This window comes from Urocitellus parryii, assembly GCF_045843805.1.
Source record: "Urocitellus parryii isolate mUroPar1 chromosome 13 unlocalized genomic scaffold, mUroPar1.hap1 SUPER_13_unloc_1, whole genome shotgun sequence".
NCBI lineage: Eukaryota > Metazoa > Chordata > Mammalia > Rodentia > Sciuridae > Urocitellus > Urocitellus parryii.
The window spans coordinates 1,406,816-1,434,299 of NW_027551761.1; the positions used below are offsets into that span (position 1 = coordinate 1,406,816).

At 47.7% G+C, this 27,484-nt stretch overlaps 1 pseudogene; it reads left to right on the forward strand.

Annotated features, from left to right (window-relative positions):
• The first annotated feature begins 3,460 nt into the window (after window positions 1-3,460).
• The window catches only part of LOC113178543 (E3 ubiquitin-protein ligase RNF213-like), a 96,448-nt pseudogene continuing 72,424 nt past the window's right edge, over window positions 3,461-27,484 (forward strand).

Sequence of the window (27,484 nt, forward strand, 5' to 3'; positions counted from 1 at the left end):
ACTTGCTTTGCAGGGTGCAGGGTGAGAACAGGGAGGTGTAGGGACCTTTCCCAGGGAAAGGGAGGAGGTGGGGCACTGACCACATGGGTCCCACACCCACCCTGTGCCTGGCGCTGTCAGCAGGTGGCCCTAAAGTGCCTCTGTGCATATTGACACAGCCCCAGTCCCCTGCTAAGCCAGACAGCTTTCCACGGCTCTTGAGATGCTTTGTCCCTCTGGGTCATCCTCATGGTGACCCTGTGATGTAGGGACATCTGTCCCATGTAACAGATGGGGAAACTAAGGCACCTGATGTAAGCCACCAGGGTCACCTGGCCATCGTGGTGTTTGGTGAGGCTGGATGTGACTGTGCTGCAGTCTGTGGGCTGGAGGCAGCTGCAGGTCTAGGGCAGTGGGATGCTCTCCAGGGCTCAGCGCAGCACAGTGGCCATGGCATCTACAAGAAGGTTGGTGCGGCACCCTGTCCCTTGGCTCCCTGACCAACCCCCTTGCCAGCTGGCCCATCTTCACATAGTGGCTAGATCCTCTTATTGTTTTTTAAAATTATTTATTTATTTATTTATTTATTTATTTATTTATTTATTTATAGCAGAGATTGAAGCCAGAGATGCTTTTACCTCTAAGCCACATCCCCAGGCCTTTTTATATTTCATACATATATGAAATATAAAAATATATATTTTATATTTTTATATAAATATAAAAATATATATATTTCCTTGTAGATGAACACAATACCTTTATTTTATTTATATATGTGGTGCTGAGGATCGAACTCAGTGCCTCATTCATATGAGGCAAGCATTCTACCACTGAGCTATAAACCCAGCCCTGCATTTTATTTTGAGAGAGGTCCTCACTAAGTTGCTGAGGGCCTCATCAAGTTGTTAAAGCTGGCCTTGAACTGGCAATCCTCCTGCCTCTGCCTCCTGTGTCACTGGGATTATTGGTGTGTGCCACCACCCCTGGCTCCCATTGCTTCTTAAAGCCATGGCTCCTGTTAGTGGAAGCCTATCCCTAAACACTACCTGTCATATTGTCTGCACAAACAAGGAAGCTGATCTGGAAAGGTGCATCAGGGGGATGTCCCTGCAAAGAGGCCCTCCCACAGCAAAGCTCTGGTAGCCATGTTGCTGGAAGGATGTGCCAAGCAGCTGCCAGGGACGAGGCCTCACCGTCCTCATTGAAGCCCACCCCTGGCTCCTTACAGCCCTTACCTGCTACAGGGATGAGCCAGCTGGCCCTGGGGGATTGGGGAACACAAAGCACCCACCTGTCAGCTTCTTTCCCTTGGGCCTCCATAGGCAGCTTCACTGCCCACCTGCCCTTGGCATTCATGTCCCACTGCCTACTTTCATGAGGACTCACCTTCGCTGTCTGTGTTGCTGCCTGTCACTATCCCTAATGCTGCACCCCCTTGTTGATGTTGAAGTCTCTCCATTCCTTGTGTGGACCACGCCTTGAGACTTGGCCTCTCTACGCTTCTATATAGGCCTTGGCCTCCTGCCCATGGCCTGCTCTGTCACCTCAGCCTTGATGTTCCACCTGTCCTAAGGCAGAGGCCTATAGCAGGTGTTTGCTGAGGAGGCGGAGTGACATTCTCAAGCCCACCTGTCCTCACTCACCCTGGCTTCTGGCTCCCATGTGCCTGTGTCGTGTTGTGTCCCACCCAGAGGTGCCCTGGTCCAGTTGTTCTGCACTCAGTGCTTCCCCCAGGTACTGCTGCAGTCACTGCCTGTGTCCAGGCCCTACTTACCTCCAGATCTGCTGCTTGCACTGGGTGAGGATGGTAAGCAGGCCTGAGCTTCAGGGGGTCTTCCTGTGCTGGACATTGGCTTCTATTCTAGGTGAGCAGGAGGCCTAGGGAGGAAGGGCTGGTCTTTGTGCACAAAGACCTATGAGTCCTTGCCATGGAGATCAGGCTGGGTTAGGGCTTCTGCATCTTCCAAACTCATCCTGTGCTGCCACCTTCTCCAGGAAGCCTCTGAGTCAGGGTGGCCTATGACCTCCCACCATGCTCTCCTGGCTGGATTTGTCCTTGGCCTGTTGCATAATGCATCTTAACCTGCCTCCATCATGCTGCCAGAGTCATAGGACAGGACCCTGTTGTGCCCTTATGCCCTCGTGGTCCTTGTGCCTCACAGAGGCCCAGGTCACTCAGTGGCTCAGTGTGGAGGCAGCACCACTTGGGTTAAGCGCTGACATTTCAGGGACTCTGGGAAGGGCTGAGGGTGTGTGTCCCTCCTCAAGCCTGTGCTGGTCAGCATCTTCTTGGAACCATCAGGATGCTGATGGAGACCATTAAGGTTAGGGACCCCAGATCTGTCTAGTCAGTCTCAGAGGCTTCCAAGTCACCCTGAGGTGTCAGAGAGAGGATCACCAGTTGCTACACTATCTCATGCTCACGACTGCGCCTGGGCTGGCAGCATGGGCCTCCAGGTAGGCTGTGAAAGTGAGGACCCTGGGGCCCATCCAGACTGCGGAGTCACTGCACATGTTAACAACATCTTGGATGATTTGGTTGCCCTTGGGAGATGAAAAAGTTTCTTAAATCTCCTTTCTCATGTGAGACCCTGGGTCTCATCCTCAGGACCATGAAGAGAAAAAAATCTCTTAAGCCCTGTCTTTCTATTTCACACAGTGGACACTGACTCCCAGTCAGGCTAGGAGCCCTCTGTGTGCCTGGGGGGCTGTTGTGGGCATCTGGACAGTTCTGCAGGAAGGTCAGCTAGGATTCTTGGGGAAGCTGCAGACTGACACAGAAGGAGGCCGCACATTCCAGACACAGACGCACTCACGTTCTTCCCTTTTCCTGATGTCTTAACCCCAGGAGCGGGGGCCCTGGGGCAAGTACAGGTCCACTCCCAGCTGTTCTGGGTGGCAGGGCCTCGCCACATACATCCAGGGCTTGGGATTTATGAACCAGTTGCCTTCAGTGGCCCATCAGCACTTCCTCTAGAGCATCATAGCCCTTGGGGCCAGGGTCCCAGCAGCCTGCTACTCACAGGCAGTGTTCCTGGTTCCCAAGGCTAGATATCATGTGCTGGATGTCGGCTTTCATTCTGGGTAAGCAGGAGGCTCTCTGTTCCTCAGTACTCTGCAGTCTCCTCCTCTCCTTTATTCTGGTTTTCCTGCTTGTGACACATACGATGAAGATATTCACATGGATAGCCCGTGAATGTTGTAGTGTTCTAGAGTGATCTCGCAGTGACATCCTCAGCCACTGCCTGCGAGGCTCTCTGCCTGGCCTCTTGTTCCTTGGTCCCCCACCCCCGACCCTGGGTTTTTTAATTAAGTTCTATCCCTGATAAAGAAGTTGCAGGGATGATAGATAAGTGGTTCAGCAGAGCTCAGCTTGCTGTACTAGAGAAATTGGGGTGGGGAAATGGGAGGGAAACATGGGACAGGTTGTAGTAAACCTAAGAAGTAAGATTGGGATGTCTCTCCTGTTTAGAGCAAAAGGAAGAAAAGGAGGAAGAATCAGGACACTACTGCTTCCTCAGAACAGGGTTCCTTGGCTCCATCATCTTCCATTCCCCAGAGTCCAAATTCACCTTCACACCCCTGGTCCCAGGATGCAGCCCTGGCCCAAAGCCAAGCCCCACACACTGGTCCAGCTGGCCAGTGCAGGGGTGCAGCCATAGGAGATATGTCTCAGAACAGGCCAGCACCCCAGGACCACAGGGAAGAAATGGATCTCCATACCTCCACGCCCTCTGGGGACAGGGGCCTCTCCCAGAAGGTGTTTGGGCTGCCCACCTCTACCTGCGAAGCCCACTGTAAGGCTGAAGATGCTGCCCAGGGGCTCCCGCTGCCTGAGTCCAAAGGGGACTCTGAGCCTCAGAAAGAAGCACAGAGGGCCAGGCAGCACATGGAGGTCCCAGCTTCTGGGGTAAGTATTGGGGAATGGTGGCGGGAGTACAGGATGGGCCCTAGCACCTTTGGTGTGCCATGTGGATGAGACAATGCTTCCTGTCTAGGAGGGGAGCTGGGACTTGCTCCCTGGGGGTGGGGGGGCAGGAAGGGACTGTTGACCTCACACTCAAGTTTAAGGCCAATGCTGATCTTAAGCCCTTGGGACAGAGCAGCCTTTCATTTGTCTCTGTGGCTCAGGGAGTCTGGGGTCTTTATTTCCTCCAGGGAGTTGATGCTACAGCTGAGCCAGATAATCCAGTTAACAGGGCTGGGAAAGAAATGAAAGATAAGGTTCAGTCAACAAATGAGCTGCTGGCAAGTCCCCCTGCTTCCAAAGAACACTGCCAGGTACAGGTTTCCCACCAGGGTAGGCCTGGGGGACACTGTTGGCCTTCCTGGCCATCCCTGCTGCAACCTGTCACCAGCCCATCTTCAGTCTGGTTATGTGGCACATGTTTGTGGAGAGCTAGGGACAGTGCAAAGGAGACCAAGCCTTCCTTCAGGGAGCTCACTTGCTGGAGGGGGGAAAACTGAGGCCAAACCAGGAACCAAGAAGTGAGCTGGGAAAAAATAGAGTGTGGGGGGTACCAGGAGGATCCCCAGGAGTATGCTGGTTGGTGCCACGGGGGAAGGTGGCCCCTCAGCCAGGGAGGCTGGGTGAGGCTTCAAGGGAGGTGCTGGGGGAGCAGAGGCTAGAAGGAGTGAGGGGTGAGCTTTGGAGTCCCTGGGGACACATTCAGATGAAAGGATTGGCATGCCAAGGCCCGAGGGTGTCTTGTGCTGGCCTGCTCTCAGTGGAAGGAACTAGTGTGCTCAGGAGTGAGAGAGGGAGGAGGGCCCAGGCAAGGTTAGGGAAGGGTCCTGAGAGGCCATGGGAGTGGACTGGAAGGACTGGACAGTCCACCTGGGATGCTGTGAGATGCATGGCTGAGGGGCAGTCTTTCAGGCTGGGGCTTGGTTGCTCGTTTCAGGAGGGTGAGACCAAGGACGGGTTGGCTGCTCCTGGAGAAAAACCAGGTGAAAACAACCCAGAGCCCAAAGACCCAAGGAAGCCAGAAGGGAGTGACAAAAATTGCACAGCTGCTGTGACAAAGGAGAAGGAACAGAAGAATCAGAAAGCCAGTGCAAAGGCCGTCCCCGTGAGGTACCAGGCCACCCCGCCCAGGGCCAGGGCACAGGGAGGCCATCCGTGCGTGTTGAGGGCCCCTGTGATGAGTTCAGTCCAGAGGCTGCAGAGGAGGCAGGCTGGCCAGGCCGGGAACTCACACCCTCCTCTCCACTTCTTGGCCGCTTGTGATGGGCAGCAGCCAGGGGTGAAAATGACCAGTAGATAAAGAGGAGGTAGGTTGTCCAGGAGCAGTTGGTGACCACAGTGTTTCCTTCCCTCTTCCAGCTGGCTGAAGCCCAAGGAGGGGATCACTGTGCACTTCCACGCCATCATCCCCAAGTATGTCACCTTCGACCCCAAGCTCCACATGGTGTTCATCAGGGGAGGAGAAGAGCTCGGACAGCCCAAGTGGAGTGATGCTTGCAAGATGTACTACATTGCGTGAGTCCCGGGTCCCCCAAGCACCTCCAATGTGTGTTAGAGGTGATCAATGAGTCCCTGAGGTGGCCCTGCTTCCTGGGTGAGTGTGTGTTTGATACTCCCAGCATGCATTTCTTAGTATCGTTTTGCCATGGCTCTTTTTTCTGTCCTAACTGGAAACAAAGCCCTGCCCTGTTCTAGACATGCTGTCTTGGTCAGTGTTCGTTATAGCTTTAGGTCTGTGTTCTTGGTATTTGAGACCTAAATCTTCTGAGATAATACTTCCAGATAACTGGCCACTAGCCAGTGTATTTTGATTTGCAGGGACTTACATGAGTATGGATCCCTCATCGAGGGCAGCGTTGTCATTCCCAGGCAGAGCCTGGATAGAGCCATTCCTTACAAGTACGTCCTTCACCGTGGCTTTAGCCGCAGCTCTGTGGAGTACGAGTACATCTACGAGCAGCCACAGAAGGCAGGCGAGCACGTGAACCGCTGCCTGTGTGTCAAGTCCTCCCTCCTGTGCTCCAGAGGTAAAGGGCCTCTCCTGTGGCACCTATGTCTTAGCCTGGGTGCTGCTCTGCGGAGCAGACTGCCTGGTCTGCATGGTTCCTCTGCTGTGCGCTGCCCCTGCTGTGGTTATGCAAGAAAGAAAGTGGGAAGGAGAGAGGACAAAGCCAGAGGAAGGGCTGGGACTGTGGGCAGAGTGGGTCCCGGGCAGATTCTGGGACAAAGCACGGAACAGGGAGTTGTTGGCTAGCCCTTCCTGGAGGCGGCCAGGTAGTGACCGGAAGCAGAACAATGTGTTGCACTGAGCCATATCCCCAGGCCTTTTTATTTTTTATTTTAAGATGGGATCTCCCTAAGTAACTTAGGGCCTCCTAAGTTGCTAAGACTGGCCTCGAACTTGCAGTCTTCCTGCTTCTGCCTCTGGAGTCCATAGGATTACAGGCAGGCATCATTGTGCCCATCATTGTGTCTCTGTCCATCTTATAAGTTTTCAGTCTTTTTTTTTTCTTTTCTTTCTTTCTTTCTTTCTTTCTTTCTTTCTTTCTTTCTTTCTTTCTTTCTTTCTTTCTTTCCTTCTTTCTCTCTCTCTCTCTCTCTCTCTCTCTCTCTCTCTCTCTCTCTCTCTCTCTCTTTCTTTCTTTCTTTCTTTCTTTCTTTCTTCTTTTTTTCTTTTTATTTTTTCTGACAGTGCTGGGGATGGAACCCCGGGCCTGTGCATGCTAGGCAAGTGCTCTACCCTGAGCTAGATCCCCAGCTCTTTTATTCATTTTTAAATTTTAAATCAGGTTTTGCTAAGTTGCCCAGGATACCCTCAAATTTTGATTCTCCCGCTTCAGCCACCTAAATTGCCTGGAGTACAGTCATGCACCATGGTGCTTGGCTAACCACTTTTGTTTTCTAATTATTTTACAGTTAACATCACTGGGTTTTCTAGGTCTATAATTGTGTCTCTTGCAGGTGGATCTCAGAGCAGACTTGAATTCAGCCCTTTCCCTGCAGTGGGCACCTGCTAGTGGCTCTGTGTCTGCTGGGTAATCTGCACCATCCTCTTTGGGGTGGGGGTTGCTGTTCCCAGTATGTACCCTGAAGTCATTTATCAGAACAGGACTCAGTTGCTAGTAAGAGATGTAGTTTTAGTATAAATTTTTTTAGTGTAATTTTTAAAATTTATCTATGACAGAAGAATGCATTACAATTCTTATTACATATATAGAGAGCACAATTTTTCATAACTCTGGCTATATACATAGTATATTCACAGCAATTCGTGTCTTCATACATGTACTTTGGATAGTAATGATCACCACATTCCACCATCATTAATTACCCCATGCCCCCTTCTTTTGTTATAAATGTTTAACCTGCATATGGTCATGTTTAAAGCTTTTACTAGGCTTGCTGAACTGCATTGCTAAGCAGAGACTTGGTTTTAAGCTCATCACTGTGGGTTTTCTAGGATTTCTGTCTCTAGAGGTATGGCCATGGTAGCTGATGGAGTGAGTTCTGATCACCTCAGTTTTTCAGAGTCCTCTTGTTTTCCTTCCTTCCTTTTATCCTCTGACTATGCTCCCCTAATTCTGTTTATTTTTTAGACAGGGCCTCCCTAAGTTGCTGAAACTGACCTCTAACTTGTGATTCTCCTGCTGGAGACTCCTAAGGCACTGGCATTACAGACATGTGCCACTGTGCCTGCTCCTCCCCTGTGTTTCTGTCTTCCTAGGTGGTATCTTGGGTTGGTGAGTTTTGAGATCTTAAATGTGACTTTTTTCTTGCTGTCACCCTTAGACTGGCATCAATATGATGACATAATTTGCATGAAGCCTCCTGGGACCTTCCAGAAATTTCAGAACCTCTTCACTAATAAGATGAAGAAGGAGCTGGTGAAGGAGAAGAAATTAGCAGCTGCAATCATGCTGGGCCGCATCTTTAGCAACCTCCAGACCTGGAACCTCGTCAACCTGCAGAACTTCTTCACCCAGTTCCGGCAGTTTTATTATGTTGTCCAAGAGCCTATGATTTACGAAGGGAAAGCACAGCCCTGGTACAGCCTGGGCCTCGGAGAGGAAGAGGTATCAGACTTCCCCCGGTTACCAGCAGCTCTGGTGTGGGTGGGCAGGGTCCCCTGACCTACTACAGGTAATGAGACCCTGTGACTGACTGGGGCAGCTGCAGAGGGGGCAGGAGGACCTTTCCATCCCTTCTTTTCCTGCTCCACCTCTTGGGAATCCCTCGCCCCCACATCCCTCCTCCTGATTGCACCTCTGAGCCTCACTCCCAGCACTGATCTTGAGTTCTTTCAAGGCCTAGGCAGAGTTGAAAGAAAGGGTGGAGCCCATCATTGCCCCTTCAGCCACACTGTGGCTTGGAGACAGAGATGGCACTGTCTCTGAGTTCGACATTGAGCTCTCAAGAGCATCCAGGGGTCTCCCAGACCCACCTCACTGTAGGGTTTGGGACTGATCATGTGCTTCTGCTGTCCCAGAACCTCAGTGTACATGGGAGTTGGGGAGGCGAGGGAAGTGGGGCCCTCCCCAGAACTCCCCTGCCTCAGGGCCTTGATCCCCTGCCCAAGGGTTCTCCAGCCTCCAGGGCATGCACTCCATGGCTGTGCCTCTTCTTTCCCCTGCATCAGGTGAAGGAACACCTATGGGAGTGTTTGAAAAAGCAGATTGAACCGTTTCTGGAAGGAAAGACTGGGGATGCCCTGCCTGAAGGCTGGCCTGTGAGGAGCAGACTGAGGATGGGCCTGGTCCTCCTTTTCCTGGTGGAAAATGCCAGACTCTGCTTGTCGGATGGTGACTTGACCTTACTATGCTCCATCCTCTACCCTAGCACCTGTTCTCCAGATGTTCTACACAGTGAACTCCACCACATCCTGGGCACATCTGAGAGGTATCCTAGTTGTTCCTTTTTTTTTCTTGGTTAGAGGTTTCATAGCCATTTATCATGATTTTTATCTGGTTATAGAGATAAGTGCTTGTTAGAAAAGTCTGAGCACACACCGGGGAAAAATAAAACCACAGTCATGTCACCACTTGCTCTTGTCACTTTCGTGGCATGTGTGTCATTGCTAGTTTTATTAAATTCTGTGTTCTCCTGAATACCCTGGCTTCAAAAAGCTTCAAAGGGCCAGGAACCATGGCAGCACTATCATCCCAGCTACTTGGGAGGCTGTGGCAGGAGGGTTGCTTGAGCCCAAGAGCTTACGGCCAGCCTGGGCAACTTAGTGGAACTCCATCTGGAAAAAATAAATGAGTAATACAAAATACATGACAGAGTGTTCCTGGGGGCCCCTCCTCTGCCCACTCAGCACGCCTTAGCACTGGGGCCCAGGCCTACCTGCAGGTGTCACCTAGGAAAGCTGCAGAACCCACAGGGATGCTGTCCCTGCTGCTCCACCTGTGCTGGTAGCTCTGGAAGCACACTGCCCCTGCTGGGTTAGCCATGGCCTTTTATGTGGTTGAGGAGACCTCTTCTGAGCTGCTGTGCTCAGAGGATCAGGGTCTCTTCCGCTTCTGTTTGGATTGAGCTTTGGTAACATCAGGTGGCCTTTTCTGAGCTCTTAGCACCTGTGGGTTTCCTAAGTTTTAAAGACCCAGGTAGTTGCTGTGCCCTCTGTGAAAGGGTGACAGTGGTTAGGATATCTACACACAGCTGTGCGAGGGTGTGAGAGAAGGAAGAAGCATCTATTTTTGTACCTGTGGGACACATACCACGTGTTGTTCCTTTTAAAAAGTGGCTTTGTAGCTGGGCACAGTGGCACATGCCTGTAATCCCTCAGACTCAGGAAGTTGAGACAGGAGGATCACAAGTTCAAGGATAGTGTCAGCAACTTAGAGAGGCCATGTCTCAAAATAAAAAAGGTTGGGGATATAGCTTAGTGGTAGAGTGTCCCTGGGTTCAATCGCAGTTTTTTTTTTTTTTTTTTTTAAGTTTGCTTTGTGTTTAGGTCTATCATCGCCAGACTACCTGGTTCAAATCCTAGGCCCTGTGAGAATTTCTTGGCTGGAAACTGAGGGCCCCAATTCCTCAGCTGTGTGGTGTGGGTGGATATGACCCCAGTGGGAGTCTGTTGGGATTTGTGATGTCTTGGTGTACTGAGATCAATCCCAGTGCAGTGCCAGGTCACTTTTTCCTCTTGTCTCCCTGTGTTTCTCAGTCTGAGACTCGGTCTAGGTGTGCCACACCTTGGAATAATGATTCTGCTGAATGCAAGTAGCTTTCCTTTCTCTCCTGGGACATCAGACCACAGAGCAGGTCGGACACAGCCAACCACAGCTCACATTAGGTTTTGGTTCCCTTCCAGATGGCAAGAGTACTTGGTCAACCTGTGCCAAAGGTACATAAATGCAAGAGTTGTCAACTGGCTGGGCATCCTCCCTGTCCTGCACTACTGTATGCAGCTGGTTCCTCCAAGAAAGGACTTTGTGAGCCAGCCTGAGGACATCTGGGCTGGCCTCAAGGGAATCTCCTTGTTGCAGTTTCAGGAAAAATGGCTAAATAAGTAAGTTGTAAAGCTGTATTTATATAAGCGCATCTTAGAATAATGATTCTTTAGCACTTTGCCACTGAGCTACATCCCCAGTCCTTTCTTAAATTTTCAATTTTTGAGACAGGTCTTGCTAAGTTGCCTGGCCTGGCCTGAACTTGTGATCCTCCTGTCTCTGTATCAACTGGGATCACAGGAATGGCCACTGCGCTGGGCAGTCTTTCTCATATAACTGTATTAATGTATGTTTACTCATTTGTGTGACAGACACTTAGCACCTCTGTGTGTCCCAGGACAGAACCCCCAGTACTGCAAACCTTAGTTCATGGCCTCTTACCTTGCCTTTTGGCTGGAGTTGAGGGTGGTGAGTGTATTTTTGGTAAAGCTTAGAACAAGATCCTCCTTTTGCTGGCCTTAAGGCTCAGGCCAGAGAACTGCCTGGGAGAAGCAAAGGACTTCCACAGTCTGCTCTCTGATTGTGAGAGTGGTGCGCTGCCCTGTTGGTGGGAGGCTCAGGCCTCCTGGAGTGTGGAAGTCTTGGTGGGCAAGAGTACAGAGACAATGACCATGGTTTCACTGGGCCCTGCAGTGTGTACAAGACAGTGGCCATCCAGTGGGGAGAGGAACCAGTTGCTATGGATGCTCAGATTCTGGCTTCTGCCAGGGGTACTGTGGCCCTGTTGTCAAAGGATGGAAAGTTCCATGAACTGAGTCTCACTAAAGCTACAGCAAAGCCCTGGCTCCTCTTCCTCATAACTCCTGACCTGAGAAGAAGCTGCTGTACAGGGAGGAATTAAGGGGTGAAACACATAGACGGACCAGGTGGGGGAATTCAGGGAGGGTGTTTGGAACAACCATGAGGGGGCCGGGATTATGACTCAGCTGTAGAGCACTCGCCTAGCACATGTGAGACCCTGGGTTTGATCCTCAGTATCACATAAAAATAAGTAAATAAAATAAAGGTATTGGGTCTAACTACAACTAAAAAATAAATATATAAATATTTTTTAAAAAGAACAACTGTGAGGAGTATTGAAGAGGACCTTCAGAAAAAGTGGACAATCTGTCACAAACAGATGGGGAATTTCAGAAGATTAGTGGAAACCATAGGTATTAAGAAAATAGCTGAGTGGGAAGGCCACAGACAACACCTGGAGTGGGGATGGAGACTCTTCTTGATGGCTCAGCAGCAGCCTGGAGACAGCAGGGGGAAGGGGCCGAGAACCGGAGGACTGGGCAATAGAAATGTCATGCTCACACAGAGAAGTTGCAGATGGGAAAAGAAAAGAACAGAGCTTCTGAGGTCTGTGGGGGAAAACCAGGTGAGGAAAGAGGAGAAAGAGGCCAGAGGAAAGAGGGAGGATCGTTCTTGATTTTCCCAGGACAGAGAGCACCATCTCACAAAGCCTGCAGTCTCCAGGCAGAACAGGGGCAGGCCATTCACATCTGGCACAGTCAAGGCTGCAGGGCACCAAAGAAAGACTTTCTCCAAGGCAGCTGGGGAAAAGAATCACTGAATCCAGGGGACTATGGAAGGGTGCATGGAGGAGGGAGAGGTGGCATTGGTACAGGGTACTCAGCCTTGGCATGGAGGCAGGCTCAGTCACATGCTGCAGTGTAGACCTGTGCTGAGGACATTGAGCTAAAACACCAAAGCAGACCTCAGAAGGACAATTACCATGTGATTCCACTCCTGAGGTCCCTAGCATCTTCATACTCAGAGAAAGAGTAGTGTGGCTTGCCAGGGGCTGGGGGAGGGGAGTTAGTCTTTAATGAGGATAGAGTTTCAGTTTTGCAAGATGAAAAAAGTTCTGGAGTTTGGTTGTGTGACAATGTGATGTCATTCACACATTATATATACTGGAGAATGGCTGAAATGGTAAAATTCAGGTTGAGCGTACTATCATTAAAAAAAAATAACTTTTAAGCCAAGTAAGCCAGGTGTGGTGGCACAGAACTGAAGTTCCAGAGACTCGGGAAACCAAGTCAAGTGGATCACAAGTTCAAGGCCAGCCTGAGCAACTTTAAATCTCAAAATAAGATTTAAGAAAGGGCCTTGGATGTGGCTCAGTTGTTCAGTGCACCTAGGTTCACTCCCCATTATAAAAAGAATCATAATAGCAATAATTAACTTTTAAAAACCACTATCTAAAGTAATTCTAGGCATGATTTCCTGAAGTTAGCACTGTTGTATTTTGGGGACCAGGCCATTCTGTGTGGTGGAGGCCATCCTGTGTACTGTAGGATGTCGAGCAGTGTGCCTGGCCCCCACCTGGAAGGTGCTGCTGGTCTTGCCCCCTCCCCAGTTCTTAGAGGCATCTGTGTTTCCTGGTATTGCCAGGGCCCCCTGGTTGGTAGTGGGAGCTTGAACACCCCTGCCCAAACTGAGAACTGTGCTTGAGCAGGAGAAAGTGGACTCAGAGATGCAAAACTCCAAGCTAAATAAATGATAAATTGGAATACTAAGCAATATGTAAAAGCCAGAACAGGGCTGGGGCAGGGGCTGGGGCTGGGGATTAGTGACAGAGCACTTATCTAGCTTGGCTGGGGTCGTGGGTCCCATCTTCAACACCATAATAAATGAAAGAGTCAGAGCAGGATTCACAGAGGAATGGAGAACAAAGGTTTAAAGTACAACTAACCCCCAGTGTGGAGAGTCAAATCCAATCCCACACCAAGAGCCCAAGAGGAGGAGCAGGCAGATCCATACCTCTGTGGAGCAAATGGCAGGATAATAAATATAGTATGGACATTGGGGAGAAAGCTGTAGACCAGCCAAACCCAGGTGGCCCCCAGGGCCTTCAGTGCCCTGCATGGCAGGCCACATGCCTTTTTCAGGTGTGCCTGTGAGCACATGCAACAAGACAGGCTGCATTCTGAGCTGGACCACTCTCAGTACCTTGAAGGTGCTGCAGTCCAAGGTTCCTAACCACACAGCTGGCTCTCTGGAAAATCCTTACACGCCTGGATGTGTTAACGGCATGCTGCTTCTAAATAACCTCATCTTGGAGTGAGAAAAGGTTCTTCAGAGAAGACATGGAAAGCACAACCTACACAAGAAAAATTGTAGGGGGCTGGCTGCATTTGGTGGCAGAGGCCTGCCTAGCATGGGCAAGGCTCTGTGTTGCCTCCTCAACACCACACAAAAAAATTTATAAATCCAATTTAAGGGAAGAGTATAAAACTTAAAATAAATCTGAGTTAAACATGAAAGCAGCTTTGTACTCATTTACACACACCAATAACTGCCATGTGTGGAATGCCCTGTCCCCTTGCCCTCCCTGTCCACTGGGAGCCAGGTGCCGTCTTAGGGATGAAGGCAGTGAGCTCAATTGTTCTCATCTCTTCTCTATTTTTGGAACCTTTTGAAATGAAAGCTAAATGGAAATTATTTTTATTTATTTGTTTGTTTATTTATTTATTGGTGTCAAGGATTGAAAATCAAGGGTGCTCAACCACTGAGCCACATCCCTAACTCCTTTTTAATTACTTTTTGAGACAAGCCTCACTAAGTTGCTGAGTGTAGCCTTGAACTTGTGATCCTCCTGCCTCAGCCTCCTGAGTTGCTGGGATCACAGGTGTGCCACACACTTGGCTATTTTTTCAGTTTTCATTTGATTCGCTCTGTATGTCTGGTTCCACGATGTGTTGATATCATCTTTAAAATATGAGCATTCTGGACCTTCCCAGCCTTGCATTTCCTTGTCTTGAGTCTGTTCAGTGATCTCACTGTTGCCCTGGTCTCTGTCCCGGTTTCTTCATTCAGGAACCAGTTTCTTGACTTCATGGAGAGCATGAAGCAGTTGCTGTATGTGGATGAGTATCTCTTTCGATCCTGGTTCAGTTTGCTGCCTCTGGGAAGCCTGGTTCCCTATATGGAAAACTCCAGTGAATACTTGAGTCTCATGCCTGCTCGGGTCCTGGACTGTTTTCTAGGGACTTACTACAGGTTGCAATGGCTTCAGAAGATCTCAAATATCTCAGAAGATCTCTTGGAGGTTTGTGGTTGGGAATTGGGTGTCAGGTCCTTGCTTAGTAAAAGCAGGTTACAAACTGAACATTGAATGCTTGTGGGTCTTCTGGCTGAAGGGAAGGTGGGGGAAGTGCTGAAAAATAATCAGAGAATTGCTGAAATAAGAAGTCATTATTTCTTAGGGTTAAAGTTTGAATTCCCAGAGTAGATTCTGGTTTAGTAAATAGAGCACAAGACAACAGTAGCCATTTGTTATTTATGACTGTTAGAAGGTGCTGTTAACGTCACATGTTTCATACTTGCTGTCTTTCCTTTTTAAACTTTTTGAGGTAAAGAAAATGGTATAAGGACTTGGGAATCAATTTAACAAAAGAGGTGAAAGACCTCAACAATGAAAACTACAAAACACTAAAAAAAGAAATTGAAGAAGACCTTAGAAGATGGAAAGATCTCCCATGCTCCTGGATAGGCAGAATTAATATTGTCAAAATGGCCATATTACCCAAAGCAGTATACCGATTGAATGCAATTCCAATTAAAATTCCTATGTCTCTCCTCATAGAAATAGAAAAAGCAATAATGAAATTTATTTGGAAAAATAAGCAACTCAGAATAGCCAAATCAATCCTTAGTAAGAAAAGTGAAGCAGGATGCATCACAATACCAGACCTTAAACTATACTACAAAGCCATAGTAACAAAAACAGCAGGATATTGACACCAAAATAGACATGTAGACCAATGGTACAGAATACAAGACATAGAGACAAACCCACATAAATATAGTTATCTCACACTAGACAAGGCGCCAAAAACATACATTGGAGAAGAGATAGCCTCTTCAACAAATGGTCTGGGAAAACTGGAAATCCATATGCAACAAAATGAAATTAAATCCCTATCTCTCACCATGCACAAAACTCAACTCAAAGTGGATTAAGAACCTAGGAATTAGACCAGAGACCCTGCACCTAATAGAGGAAGGAGTAGGCCCAAATCTTCATCATGTCAGATTAGGCCCTGATTTCCTTAACAAGACCTCTAAAGCATAAATTATAAAATCAAGAATCAATAAATGAGATGGATTCAAATTAAAAAACTTCTCCTCAGCAAAAGAAACAATTAGTGAGGTGAACAGAGCCTACGTTTTGGGAGCAAAGTTTTGCCACATGCATTTCAGATAGAGCATGAATTTCCAGGATATGTAAAGAACTCAAAAAACTTAATACCAAAAATACAAACAACCTAATCAATAAATGAGCTGAATAGACACTTCTTAGAAGAAGATGTACAGTCGGTAATAAACAAATATATAAAAATTGTTCAACATCTCTAGTAATTAGAGAAGTGCAAATCAAAACTAAGATTTCATCTCACTCCAATCAGAATGGCAGTTATCAAGAATACAGACAACAATAAGTATTGACGACCATATGGGGGAAAATGTACACTCATACATTGGTGGTAGTGGTAGGACTGCAAATTGGTGCAACCAATCTGGAAAGCAATATGGAGATTCCTTAGAAAACTTGGAATGAAACCACCATTTGACCCAGCTATCCACCTCCTTGGTCTATACCCAAAGGATTTAAAATCAGCATACTATAGTGATGCAGCCACATCAGCGTTTATAGCAGCACAGTTCACAATAGCTAAAATGTGTAATCAACCTAAATATCCTTCAATAGATGAATAGATAAAGAAACTATGGTATATATACACAATGGAATATTATTAGGCATTAAAAAATAATAAAATTATAGCATTTGAAGGTAAATGAATGGAGTTGGAGGATATCATGCCAAGCAAAGTAAGCCAATCCCCAAAAAACAAAGGCTGAATGTTCTCGCTGAATAGCGGATGCTGATCCATAATGCTGGGGGTGGAGGAGTCACATGGGAAAAATGGAAGAACTTTGGGCAAAGGGGAGGGAGGGAAGGGGAGGAGGCATGGGGGCAGGAAAGATGGTGGAATGAGATGGACATCATTACCCTAGGTACATGTATGACTGTATATATGGTATGATGCTACATCATATACAACCAGAGAAATGAAAAGTTGTGCTGCAACTGTGTACAATGAATCAAAATACATTCTGCTGTCATATATACCTAATTAAAATAAATAAGTTAATTTTTAAAAAAGAAAATGGTATAAGGGCTAGGATGTAGCTCAGTGGCAAAGCACTTGCCTTGCATATGCGAAGCCCTGGGTTTGATCCCCAGTTTCAAAAAAGAAAAGTCAAAGAAAAGGACCCCACTCAACAAAAAGAAAAAGAAAATGGCTTAAATTTACAGCATGCATTTCACAAGTGGAAAATGAAGATTGGCTCTTGAAGGCTTGTGTGCAAGGAGAACAGGACAAGTCTCTGTGCCCTTCTCCCTTCTCGGCACAGACAGCTGTTTCCTTCTTGGACTTTTCATATTTCCCTTTCTCTTTCCTGCCTTAGCATGTCGGAAATGTTTTCAAAATGCTGATGCACCTTGTGGACACCCTTCAGGATGTTAAGTAGAGCAGCTGGTGCAACCCCCTGTGTGGGCTCATATGTGGTGTGGGCCGCCTGTGTCAAAGTGGGAGGCTGGTATACCAGCAAGTGCTCCAGTGTCCTCTGAAGTTGCCAATCCAGCCATATGGGTTTATTCATTTTCTTTGTCTTAAAGGAAAAGAGCAGGACTGTGTATGTAGCTTAGGGATTGAGCACTTGCTTAGTGTATGCAAGGCCTGGGTTCAGTACCCAGCATTACAAAAAAGAAAAGCAAATTACAGCTCTTGGATGCTGAGATTTTGCTTTGTTCCCACCCAACCTTTTGGCTTTTGTGTTTTCACATTGTTTTTTTTTTTTTCAGAAAGAGAGAGAGAGAGAGAGAGAGAGAGAGAGAGAGAGAGAGAGAATTTTTTAATATTTATTTTTCAGTTTTCGGCGGACACAACATCTTTATTTTATTTGTATGTGTTGCTGAGGATCGAATCCAGCGCAGCGTGCATGCCAGGCAATCACGCTACCGCTTGAGCCACATCCCCAGCCTTGTTTTCACATATTTTTAAATGATCATTGTCATAGAGCAGATGTATGTGTTCTGAATTTTTTTTAACAATTAGTTCTATGGTTTTTGAAAGTTGGGCCCATTTAAAACAAAAATCAAAGGTGGCCTTGCAGAATCATTTACTCCTGCACCTGTGTGTGACCTTTGCCACCTGAAGGAACAGCACGTGAAACGCAGAACAGTAATGTGCACCAGGGGCCTGGGTGTTTCTGGAGCCTCTCAGCACTGCTGCTCTCCCTTCTCGGAGCCCCTGGGGTGTCTGGACGTGGAGCGTAGCACAGGGCCCCGCTGTGTGGCAAGCCCCTGTGACTTTGCAGGGTTCTTTCTCATATCACCAAGCTGTCAGTAAATGTGAAGCCCGGTCACACCAGGTGGAAGAAATTCTATCTGCAATGCACACTCCTCTTCTAGCACTCTCCCTCCCTACCTCTCTCCTGTACCTCTCTGATTTTTTCTTAAGTTATTCATATTTTAATATTGGAAATATTCATCCCTTGCTATTTTTTGAATAAGGGAATGTATTTGCAATTATTTTAACTTGCTTTGATAGAATTTCAACAGCTGAGCTAAGACAAAAGGACTGTGTTACCTTTTTTTCTTAGTCACAGCTTTAAGACCTATTTAATGATATCCTGGAGGGGTATGCCTTACTTGCCTTACTTGTAGGTCATTTATTTTATTTTAAGTAATTAATTTATTTGTGATACTGGGGATTTAACCCATTCTACCACTAAGCACGTCCCCATCCCTTTTTATTTCTTATTTTGAGATATGGCCTTGCGAATTTGCTGATGCTGGCCTTGAACTTGGCCATCCTCCTGCCTCAGCCTCCTGAGAAGCTATGAGTACAGGCATACTTGTATATCTAAACGGAAAGGGACTGGTATTAATAATTGGTATTGTTTTCTCATTTCCCAATGACTTAACTGAGCTCTCTGGACTCCTGGTTGGTAGGATTCTTGAGAAGATCTCATTAGAGTCCTACTTGACTGTGTGCCTGAAGCTCCATCAAGCTGCCTGCAAGATCACCAAATGTCTGAGGTTTTATGAGATTCCTGCCTTGTCTGCTGAGGTCATTTGCAGAGTCATCAGACTTAGACCTCCAGTGGTGAGTGGGATTTATGGATGAAATGTCATGCCCAGGAGAGGTCCTGGATTCCATGCAGGAATTAGATTTAGAAGGGAATGTGGGAGTTCTGGGATGCCTGGATGAGACAGAGTGGTATAGTCAGTTGTCAGGTATCCTCGCCCTCATACCCAGAGGGAACCTCACTCTGATTCCTGCCACTGGAGCTCCGCTGCCCCTGGCCTTCACACTCTGTTCTCTCACCCATGTCTCAGGGAAGCGTCCCTGCAGCTGCATCAGGAGCTTTGCATTGAGTGCAGCTTTTCCATTGCGGGTCCTGAACTTCTGCTGTGGGTAGTCGAGAGTGGTGTCTCAGGGCAATTCTTTTTTTAACGTTTTTGCAAATCAAAACTGTAATGTTAGGGATGGAGATGGTCAAGTCTACATTTTCACTTTATTCTTTCAACCTTTCTTCTTTAATATACCACAGACACACTCTAAGAATGATTTTTTTTTCCCCAGTACCAGGGTTGAAACCCAGGGATGTTTAATCACTGAGCCATATCCCCAGCCATTTTTTTTTTTGTATTTCATTTAAAGACAGTGTCTTGCTAAGTTTCTTAGGGCCTTGCTAAGTTTCAGAGGCTGGCTTTGAATTTGGAATCTTCCTACCTCATCCTTCTGGGATTATAGGTGCTAAGAATGAATTTCATTGATAAGGTGTCTGCTTTCTCCCAAGTGGTACTATTTCATCTATCCCAGATTGGTGCCAGCTCCCAATAGATGGTGCTTGAGAAGTTTGTCAGTTATTCAGGGTTTACTTTTTTGCAGAAGGAAGTGTCCTCATTGTCTTTTGGGGTCCCAGATCTATGGTCACAAATACTCTACCTGTTCTGCAAAAACAAAATTTTGCTGTGCTAAAATTGACCAAAGTAAAGACATGCCTGGGCATGTGGTAGCCTCTTGTCAGGTGGTCAGCAGCTGGGTGGCTGCCATGAAGGTCAAAGCACAGTTCAGGGCCCTGCTGTTTGTTCAGCCTCAGGGCTGTTCCTGCAATTCATTTATTGACTACCTCTGTTCAATCCTGGATGACACTAGGATGTGTAAATAAATAATAATAAAGAGGAGACACAGAGACAAGGTGCAGAGGCAGGGAAGGTGGCAAAGTGGACTTTTCCCCAGCAGACACATTTATTCATACCAATAAGTCACATTAGGTCATTAGTACCATAACTACATTATTGTTTATTATTGTTTAGCATATCAGTAAGTTTGCTTATTCTGCAGTTACATTTTACAGTTGTAATATGCAATGTCAGGAGCTATGTGCAGCTCTCAAGAAAGTTCATTGTCTGATGTTACTGTAAGATGGGCAGATCCAGGAGCACCAGAGCTTGGTGAAACATTGTAGTTATCAAGCAAACAAATTCCTTTATTCCCAGGAGTTATTTGCCTAAGATTAAGGTCGAAGCTGATAAGACTGTAGCGTGGAGGACATTACCATAGCAACGAGGCATCCTATGCCTTTGCACAGAAACTTTCCCAGGCAACAAGCATGTCACAGCCATGAAGTCATCAGGGACCGCAATCCCAATCACAGAACCTCCACAAGGATGGGTCAGTGTATAGCTGGGGCCGCTTTTGGATTTGGAATGTCTGAGGCTTAGCACTAGGGAAATGCCCTGCTGGGGTGTCCAGATTGTCCTGGAAGGTATTCAGGGACATCATACAAGGGTACCCAGTTTCATTTTCCTTTGAGAAACCTCAGTGCTGTCCTGCCCTGCTCTCACGTGTGCCCTGTGCTCTGGTCACCTGCCTGGAGCCCGAGTCCCTTCTCCTGTTGTTGGTATGCCTCCCGGGCTCTTTGGGTTTCTCCACCTTGGCACTTACTGTGGCTGAGGACCATGCTCTTCCTGCTGTCTGAATGGGTCATCTCTTCCACTCTAGTTGGTTCCTTACAGCAGGAATGGCGTCTGCCATCCACCTTGTCACTTTGCCAAGATGGAGGCCCCAGGGTGGTTCTGTGAGCCTCGAGGGGGGCAGGAGTCAACAGACCCAGGTTTTATGGAGCTCTGTAAGAGCACACACTGTGCAGCCTTCAGGGCCTCTGGAGTTGCATGTGCTCCATGGCAGGTACCTCTGGAGTGCAAAGAGAGAGAGGACTCCGGAGTGTTGGGTCATCTGAAAGGGGGTAGTTCTGTGGGTGTGGTGGTAGAGGTGGGGAGGAGACAGACAGTAGCTGTCCCTGCAGAGTGCCCATGGGAAGAGAACTGGGCTGGCCTCCAGGCCAGCAGAGTGCTGCTTCACATCCCTAGAGTGGGAGCTGGGAGTTTGCATGATCTACTGGTTCAGGGTTCTCTGGAAGCTCTCTGCTCATGGGTCCATTCTTCTCACTCAATCTGGAGAAAGCACAGGGCTCTTGTGTGTACCCCCGCTGCTGGAAGCTCTTGGTGAGGCAGAGTCAGCTTGGAGACCTGTAACACCCGTCCCTTCTCCCCTCCTCTCCCATGTTGCCCCTTTCATGGGAGACTAGGGTACTGGGGAAACGACAGTGCTTGTGTCAGATGGGCTTCCAACAAGCATGGAGCTAGGAGGTGGCTCAGGTGTGGGGAGCAGCAGAGTAGAGCTGGCAAACCTTCTCTCATGTGCCCACAGGACATGGCAGAGGACCCGGGAGCCACAGCCAAGAAGGGCTTCCTGACAGTTTTCCTCCAGGGTGTCCTGGCCACCACAAGATCCTGGCTGTGCACAGTGTTAGCAAAGAGAATGTTCCAGAAGGGTTCGACTATCCTTTTCACCTACCCCGAGGAGATCCAGGTGAGCTTGGCCTGAGGTTGCAGAGCCTCTGCAGGCAACAGAGTGGGGAGTCACACAGTTGTGTCCTGTCACCAAGAACCAGACCAACAATGCCTTGGCCTGGAGGCCTGGGCTTATCCTGAACTTGCCTCGGGCCCTGGCCCCTACTCTGAGGAAGAAACATTCCCCCTGTACCTGGCAGAGAGTCAGTGGCTCTATGGTACAGTGTGATGAGGTGCAGTCATGCTGAGGCAGAGTTGCCAGGAGGACCTTCAGGCTCTGCTTCAGGTCTGAGGCTGTAAGCCAGCTGTGTGGTACTGGAAACATAAGGTCAGTATGACAGGAAGCATCTTTAGCTGGCAGCTGAGTGAAGCCATTTGATAGAGTGGACTCCTCCTCCAAAACCTAGGACATGGGGAGGATTCCACAATAGTCACCCCAGTGCTGGAGAAGACAGCTGAGAGCCGGTGGGATCCAGGAGCCTGAGTCCCTAGAGGGCTACAGGGGGAGGAGGTAGAGTGGGAGGTCCTGCCCACCCCAGGCTTGCTCTCCAGACTGGTTGCCTTTTCCCTGTCCTGGAAGTGGAAGGTTGTCCCCCTTGAGCCACAGTCTTCCAGGGAGACTCTGGAACCTGCTTGTGGTCTTCACACAGAGTTGGTGGCAAGACTCATTGTGATGTTAGGCAGGGGTACCCCAACTGCATGGACAAGGTTGGCTGCAGGCCAGAGGGTTGTTCTTTTTAATGAAGGAAAAAAATCCTCTTCCAACTGCTTTGTGAAGTTTTATACCAACAGAATGAAATCCCAGGAAAACACAATTGTATTATTAAATATTATTCCAGGATTCTAAGTAGTATAATCCCCAGGTGTTAAGCATGAGAGACAGGTAGCTGTGTAGCCACTGACAAGAAAGATTTTTTTTTTTTTTGGTACCAGGGATTGAACTCAGCGTCACTCAACCCCTGAGCCATATCCCCAGCCCTATTTTGTGTTTTATTTAGAGACAGGGTCTCATTGAGTGCTTAGCACCTAGTCATTGCTGAGGCTGGCTTTGAACTCATGATCCTTCTGTCTTAGCCTCCTCAGCTACTGAGATTACAGGCATGTGTCACTGTGCCCAGCAAGAAAGAATGATTCTAAGTGCAGTAGTTAATGATTAAAAAAATGAAATTAATTAAACATCTACTCTGAGGTGATTACTGCTGTTATTCCTGTTTTACAAGTAAAGTTACCAAGGTCTGGGGAGATGGACATGCTGTTGGTATTGTTGGAAGTCAGGAAAATGGAGATAGGGAATAAGAGGGACAAGAGCTCTGTGGTATGGAAGGAGCTAGAGATAGCACCAGGAACTCATGATTTTAGATAGTTGCCAGCTCTGTCCATCAAAAGTCCTATGGCAAAGGCACCCTGGGACCATGAGCACCTACAGAAATAATGATGCCCTGGGACCCGAGCACACCCATATCCCATCATGCCTTTTCTTTCTTTCTTTCTTTCTTTCTTTCTTTCTTTCTTTCTTTCTTTCTTTCTTTCTTTCTTTCTGTCTTTCTTTCTGTCTTTCTTTCTGTCTTTCTTTCTGTCTTTCTTTCTGTCTTTCTACTGTGGACTGGCCCAGGAGCACTTTATCACTGAGCTACACTGGTGGTGGCTGGTGGAAATAAACTTTCCCAGACCTTTTTATTTTTTATTTTGAGGCAGAGTCTTGCTAAGTTGCCCAGGATGGCCTGGAACTTGTGACCCTTCTGCCTCAGCTTCCTGAGGAGCTGTGATTTCAGGCGTGTTCTACCCCACATGGCCCAATCATGTCTTCTAACTCCCATTTCCCACCACACAATGCTGTTCCTGGAAGAAGAACCACCTCCATGAGTCAGTGTGAGATGCACAGGGGGGCCAAGAGCTCCTTGTGCTGGAACGTCAGGAAATGCTGAGGCTGCAGGCATGTGGTGATCCAGACTTCTCCTCAGATGGCCAAGAGGACTCCATGTGAAGTCTGTGGTTGACATGGTGGTCTGTCATTGCTAGCTTTTCACTTTTGACAACTGAGTTGTGGTCATGTTCATGATGGCAGAAATGGGGTTAAGAGAACATAGAAATTATCTGGGATATCTCTGCAGCATTTTTGCAAGTCTAAAGTTATTCCTATTTTTTTAAGAAAACTGTTGAAGATGCTCACATTAGCTGAATCTGGAACAATTTGATTATTATTTTTAATATTTATTTTTCAGTTGTAGTTGGACACAATACCTCAATTTTATTTGTTTATTTTTATGTGGTGGTGAGGATCAAACCCAGGGCCTTGCACATGCTAGGCGAGCACTCCACCGCTGAGCCACAACCCCAGCCCCATAAAAGGCAAAGTGATAGGAATGCATTAAAATTCATTGATAAACATACTTACAGAAAAAAAAGAGAAAAAAGGAACTTTTCTATTCTTCTATCGAAGAATGGAGTTAAGAAATGTAGAAGAAATAATTGCAATAGAAAACTGTCACTCTGTAACCAAGGTATAGTAGCTGATGCAGGCAGGTATCACTCAGGAATCCTGAGCTCGGTGGGGGTGCCAGGAAGTCACAGGATACCCAGTGTCCCATTGCAGAAGCCTTTATGGATGAGGAAAGATGACTTTCACAGTGAAGAAATCTGGCAGATAAGCCTTAACCAAGGACCGACCTCTTGGTCAGCCCTGGTGGCACCAACAGGTTTCATGGGCTGCTTGGTCAGGCTCAAGGTGTTTGGCTAGGCACCTGTGGAAAGTGCAGATGTTTGGCCACACCTGACCTACACTGAGTACATTTTTACGTGGTTAGGCTTAGCAGTGTCCCAACCAAACAATTGTAATCATGGGAAAACTGTGAGCCAACTAGGTCAAGAGACAGTCTGCAGAATGACCTGAACTTTTAAAAATTGTCAGTATCAGAGAAGATAAGGCCAGGGAACTTCTCTAGAAAAGAGACATGACCAGTAAATGCATTGTGTGTCCCAAGGTAGACCCTGGATCTAGATATCAGGTGGACATATGGAAGCATGTGGCTAGGGGCACCTGCTCCAGGCTCCTGTTCTCCTAACGCTGCCTGTCCTCAGCAGACATGGTGTGTGGATAGGATGCCTACCTGGGCTTGGAGACGTGTTAGGATGCTGCCTCCAAGTGCTTTAGCAAAGTGCTTCTTTTTTTTTTTTTTCCTGTACTGGGAATTTGACCCAGGAGCACTCAACCACTGAGCCACATCCCCAGCCCTTTTCTTTATTTTTTAATTAGAGACGATCATACTGAATTGCTTAGGGCCTCACTAAGTTGCTGAGACTGGCTTTGGATTCAAGATCCCCCTGCCGCAGCCTCCTGAGCAACTGGGACCAGAGGTGCCCCCATGCCTTATTGTTGCTGTCTTTCTGTAGGATATCTCTGTGGTGTTTACTTGTCCCTGTGGCTGTCACTTAACATGTGGGTTTTGCAGGTCTGGCGGCGGCTGGTGGAAATAAACTTTCCTGCAGAGTACGACTGGAAGGAGTCGCTGCTGGGGGACATGGAAGGGAGGCTCAAGAAGGTACCAGATATGGAGGACACCATCAACATGGTGATGAGCCCAGACTGTGGCAGCACCTGGGGCTACAAGCAGAGCACAGCATGTACAGGCCCTGGGATCCACCCAAGCTTTGCATTTCTGTTTCTGATCAGGGCTTTGCAGTTTGACCTCAGAAACATTTCAGAGTTCTAGTGTGACGTTCTTGAGAAGAGCCAGGGAATGGGATTGTGCTCTTACTGCAGCCCTAGACATACGTGTCATCAAGCCCTCCATGTATAGGTGCTCCAAGGGACCTACTGGTGGCAGGAGCCTTATTAAACACAGTGACATGGAAGAAATAAACAAACAAAAAATGCCCTTCATTTTGAATGAAGGTCTGTGACCCAGAAAAGTTGGTTTCTCCCTGAGTGTTTTATATGGATCTGATTAAATGGATGTTTTTAGGAAGACAAAAGAAAAGAAAAATGGCTCTTTTTCAAAATTTACATGTTTTTACAAGCTGCTATTCTGCCTGCTTTTTTTGCAATATGAGAAGAGACTAACTTGGTTTCATCTTTACTCTTCTAATGAGGGGCAGGGAGGACATGCTTAGTATAGGACAGGGAGGAGGGGAGTCAGAACAACCAGGCACTTACACCCCCACCTACCGCTGTGTTTGCAGGAGAGGCCCCTTTCCCAGATCTCTGCCTTCTGTAGCCCTCACTGGGATGCCGATGGCCTCAAGGACAGTGTGGCCAGGAGCTTTGAGAAGTGTGTCATCGAAGCTGTGCACTCTGCCTGCCAGGTGACCAATCTCTTCTTGGGAAACATGCTTAGGTTCACAGATACTTGCTGATATGGCCAGCTCCAGGCCTTAAGTGCCTGCCAGTTCCAAGGCCTGTGCTGACCAGGATTGGGTCCTTGGTGCCCCCTCCCTGGCTTGGGCCTCATGCTGCAATCCAGTGCTCTCTACCCACTCCTTGACATGCAACTTGGCTTCCTGCTGCAGAACCCTGTGCAAAACCATAAGCCATCGTGCAGCTGATCTGGTGGGCTGTGCCTCCAATTGCCATTGTGATCTTTCCCACTGGTTGGTTTGTGGTCTGTTAACTCTTGCTCAACAGATATACAGGAAATGACCCCAAAGGTTGACAAAACATCTATGGAAGGAAGCTTCTGAAGTTAAATAGACTCCATCCTTGTTGGGGTAGAACACTTGCCCAGCATGGCCCTGGGTTCTATTCCCAACACTGCAGAAAAAGAGGGGAAAGATTCTATTATTTCACTTAGCTTTTTTCTGCAAAGTGGGAGGAGGTTCTGCCCCGGCACATTCCCCACACAGTACCCTGAGGCTCCCAGAGTCCTTCTGTATTTCCTGCTGGACACTTCAAGCCCTGCACACTGCTGGCCAGTGGAGTCGTGAGAAGCAGAGCTCACTTTTTCTAGGGAAACAGGCTCTAGTCTTTTTACATAACTAATACTTCTAAGGCTTTCATTTGTTTTTTGCTCAGTGTTTTAGTAACATGGCAGCCACATCTCCTGTCACTCACCCTTGGAAGCCAAACTTGGGGAGAGTGGTGTGTTTCAGGTGTGAGTGCCACCAGCACAGTCTACTTGGCAACTTTCTCATCCGCTCAGAAAGAAAATGCAGCCCTTCAGCTGCAGAGTCTGCCCTCCACCATGCTGGCCCCAAGGCCTTCCCCAGCAGCACCTAATTTTCCTTCCTCCTCCACAGACTACTCAGGTGTCTCAGGAATGAAATCACACAGGCTGTGGCCTTGGGTGCCTGGCTTCGTTGAGCATGTATTCAAGGTCATTCACTCTGGAGTACCTATCAGTCATTTGTCCCTTTTCATGACTGCATGTTGCTCATCATATGGACTCAGGGGGCTTTTATGTTCCATTTGCCCTCTGGTGGACATCCGGGCTCTCCCTGACTGATGGCTGTTATCAGTCTGCTGCTGTGGACCTCCACACATGGGTTTGTATGGATGTGCTGTTCACACTCTCTGCACCTATGGTGGAATGGCTGGATCACTTGGTACCTGTGTGATTGAAGGACTATCTGGACCATTCCCACAGTGGCTGGACCATTTCCATGTCAGCTGCCAGCCTAGGAGGGACCTGACTTCTCCACACCCCCATAGCCTGTGCTCTCAGACCTGTCACTGTGCAGTTTGGGGGTGTGGAGTGGTTTCTCTGGTCACTTTGATAGATATGACCTCAGGTACCTTCTCATATGTTTTTTGGCTATTTCTGTTTTCTATGTCTTTGGACAAATGTCTACTAGAAAGAAATGGCAGTGGAGACATGGACAGATGTGAGGTGATCCCTCACAGCTGCGGTCAACAGACTTTGTGACAAGAGTGCCAAGATCACTTAAGGGGGTGAAGTTCAGTGCCTTCCTCAAATGGTTAATTGAGCTCTATGTTTTTCTTTTATTGTGGCTTATGAGAGTTCTTTGGATAATCAGGTGCAAATCTCTGGTCAGATATGTGATCTGCCAGCATTTTCTTCCATTCTCTGGATTGTTTTCACTCTTGGTGTTTTCTTTAGAAGCACAGAAGTTTTTAATTTCTTTTTCTCTCTCTCTTTTTTGTAGTAGTAGGGATTGAAACCAGGGGTGCTCTAACACTGAGCTACATCTCTACCCCTTTTTTATTTT